Raw genomic sequence first — 4,031 nt, forward strand, 5'->3', positions numbered from 1 at the left:
GAATAATCCTTGCGATTGTCGCGTTTCATGACTATGAAATATGGCAAATGGATGTCAAAACTGCCTTCTTGAATGGTGTTCTTGAAGAGACTGTGTTTATGACGCATGCCGAGGGTTTTGACGATCAAAAGAATCAAGGAAAGGTATGCAAGCTTAAGAAATCCATTTATGGATTAAAGCAGGCATCAAGGAGTTGGAATAAAAGATTTGATGAAGCAGTCAATAAGTTTGGCTGCATCAAGAATCAGGACGAATCTTGTGTATACAAGATGGTCAGTAGGAGTAAAATTGCATTCCTAGTCTTGTATGTAGATGACATACTACTTATTGGAAACGACATTCCTATGTTGGAGTCTGTAAAGACTTGGCTTAGAAAGTTTTTCTCAATGAAGGACTTAGGAGAGGCACAGTACATATTGGTCATCAAGATCTATAGGGATAGATCTAAGAGGATGATTGGACTAAGCCAGAGCACTTACATTGACAAAGTGCTAGCTAGGTTCAATATGATGGAAGCCAAGAGAGGCCATCTACCCATGTCACATGGCACATATCTAAGCAAGACTCAGTGTCCCAATACATCTGATGAGCGTAGTGAAGGAAATAATGCCCTTGGTCCAAGTATGCATTTAATGTTAAGTCTAATAAATGCGGTTCAGTATTAATTAACAAGTTAATAATTCAGTGAGATCAAGTGAGCTGAATGCCTAGCTAGAGGCCGCTTCAGTTCAAGTGGAATTAATAATATTAATCCACAGCTTACTCTTGACTTAACCCGTAGGGTCACACAAATAGTACGTAAACGGAACAAGTCTTTAATGACATTAAATACTCCATCTATGAATATTCGGAATCGACGGATCTTGGTTTCAGTGGGAGCTAAGATCGTCAAAGGCAAGTAAATGAATACTCCAGAAACGATGATATTGCCGGAAACAGAAATATGGATCGTATCGGAAATATAAATATTATCCAAGACGTAGATGTTGCCGGAAACGGAAACATGGTACGTATCGGAAAATATTATCGGAAATGGAAATATTGCCGGAATCGGAAATATTACAGGAAACGGAAATATTGTCAAAATCGGAAATATTATCGGAATCGGAAAATAATTCTAGAAACGGAAATATGAAATATTTGTTCGAAACGGAAATTAATTCCGGAATCGGAAATGTTAAATATTGTTCGTATCGGAAATGAATTCCGGAATCGGGAATTTAATCGGAGGCGTATCGTACGAATTAGCATCAGACGAGACTTGCTAGACGAAGGCCCAGCACGAAGCCAGGCCCTCGCCCAGCAAGCCATACGCATCAAACCACACGCCAAAGCCTCGCCAGGCCTAGCGCAAGGCCAGGCCCAGCAAGGCGTGGCGCGCGCGCGGAGCAAGTGGGCTGCGAAGCAATGGGCTGGGCGCCGTGCAGTTCGTGTGGGTCGCGAGGCATGCGCACGGGCTTTGCGGTGCTCGTGCTCGTGTGCGTGCTATACGAATCCTAAAGCTATTGGAATTCGTGCTATGATTAAATCTTAATCCTAGAAGATATAAATTAATTAAATAGAGTTCTAAAGGGATTCTAATTAATTAATTTAGTTTTCTAATAGGATTCTAAATCCTTTTCCATGATTCTATAAATATGTGCCTAGGGTCACAAATTTATACGCAAGTTTAATAAGTATTCAAACAATAAAAGCTAGGATTTTTAAGCAGAAAAATCAGCCATATTACTTGCCTATTTAGCCGAAAATAATAGTACCTTAAGGGCGATTCTAGTTGGTCAATCTTAAGGCGAATCCGGATGTGCTGTGGACTATCTACGGAGGGACGAAACTTGGAGTCCTAAAGACTTGTTCTTGTTCGGTTCGGGCGCAACTAGGGAGGGCACGCTACAAAGTGTATGCATCTTAGACTAATTATATGATTATGTGCAATTAATATGTATCCTGGCATTAAGGTTTTTCCGCATGATTTATGTTGTTCATATGTATCATAACCTAACACGTAGAAATACGAGTGGAATTCCATACGCTTCGGCTATTGGATCGATCATGTATGCTATGATTTGTACAAGGCCGGATGTGTCGTTTGCACTCAGTGCAACGAGCAGGTACCAGTCAGAACCAGGTGAGGCACATTAGACTGCTGCCAAGAATATCCTAAAGCACCTGAAAAGGACTAAGGATCAGTTTCTGGTTTATGGTGGTACAGATGAGTTGATTGTTAAGGGCTATACGGACGCAAGCTTTCAAACCGACAGAGATGATTTCAGATCACAGTATGGGTTTGTGTTCTGCCTCAATGGCGGAGCAGTAAGCTGGAAAAGTGCTAAGCAAAGCATTGTTGCAGATTCTACAACTGAAGCCGAGTACATTGCTGCCTCAGAAGCAACAAAGGAAGCTGTTTGGATTCGGAAGTTCATCGAAGAACTTGGGGTTGTCCCTTCCATTAAAGGACCAATGGCTTTGTATTGCGACAATAGCGGAGCCATTGCCCAGGCAAAGGAGCCTATGAGCCACCAGAAATCCAAGCACGTACTGCGGCGATTTCATATACTTCGAGAAATTGCTGAAGGGAAAGAAATCGAGATTCGCAAGGTTGGAACTAACGACAACGTCGCGGATCCATTGACTAAACTGTTGCCACAAGCGAAGCACAAAGCACATGTAGCAACGATGGGAATCAAGCATATTGGAGGATGGCTTTGATTTTCTAAGTTTTATTTTAGAACATCTGTTAGATCTGTGTTTAAAACAATTGTTTAACCATTTCATATTTATGAAATTTATTATTTCATATTCATTTAATTTTGGTTTATTATTAAATGATAAGTCTATGTGATTCAAAACATTCAAATGGGATGTCAAGATGGATTCTTCGACAAAGAAACACCCATAAGTGAACTTGAATATTGAAGTCACAAAGGATCCCTAATCCAGGTCATTGAAAGGTGGACGACCAATGACTAATGAAGATTAGATTGCAAGTAGATTTTTAGTTATGTTTCTTGAACTAGATTGACGGATGTCAGAATCTTTTGCATAGATACTTATTGGATCTTGTATTGGATTGACCATAAGAACACTTTAAGAGATTAAAGTCATATCATAAATAGTTCTCATTATTGGTGATTAGAACCATTCCTCAGAACATGAGTGATTATTTCTGCTCGTTTGAGAATTAGTTCGCTTTGATACTAGCTAAATGTCGCACCGTAAAAGGAGGCTCTAAAAGCAATTATTGGGCGTACTATGAATCAAAGTGAGTGTTCATAGGTTGCAAGAATGGATTGTCCTCCTATCTTTGATAGGATATGGTGTTTTTGTGTAACAAGGCCTCTTGGGGAGTTAGATACTGTGAAAATGCATGGCCTTGCTCAGAATGGTTAAGGCTTAACCTTCTGTAAAAGTTTAACAGTTGAGCTCTGTAACCCGAGAAACACTTCTGGACCTAATAAGGATGGCTTGGATCTTACCTTATGTTCAGCAAGTAAAACTAAGCGACAAAGGAATGTGAATGCACACTTGTCTGAATGACAAGTGGGAGACTAAAGGAAATATGTCCTTCACCCAAGGTGCATTAAGTCTAATACCAAGGTTCAGATTAATTGTGAACAATTAATTTAGTAAGATCAAGTGATCGGAACAGCTAGCTGGAGCAATGCTTCCGATCAGTGATTTCTAATGGATATTAAGCTCACAACTTACTCTTGACTGAACCTATAAGGTCACACCAATGACATGTAACAGATCACCAGATTAAATGAATCGGAAATTCATTTAATAGCTTTTCGGGAATTAGTTTGGAAAACGTATTACACGATACGACCTTGCGTCGGAATCGTATATCATATCGCAAATATTCGTAAGCTAGGCGAAACTAATAATCGTATTGTACGACGGTGATTTGTCGTATACGATACGATAAATAATAGTCGTAAGGCGTTAGTCGCGAATACGAGCCGCATCGGAGCTGCTGGCTCGTCGAGCCAAGCGCGCAAGCGCGCAAGGCCCAACGAGCCAGCGAGCTCGCA

This window comes from Spinacia oleracea, chromosome 6 (assembly GCF_020520425.1).
Source record: "Spinacia oleracea cultivar Varoflay chromosome 6, BTI_SOV_V1, whole genome shotgun sequence".
Taxonomy (NCBI): domain Eukaryota; kingdom Viridiplantae; phylum Streptophyta; class Magnoliopsida; order Caryophyllales; family Amaranthaceae; genus Spinacia; species Spinacia oleracea.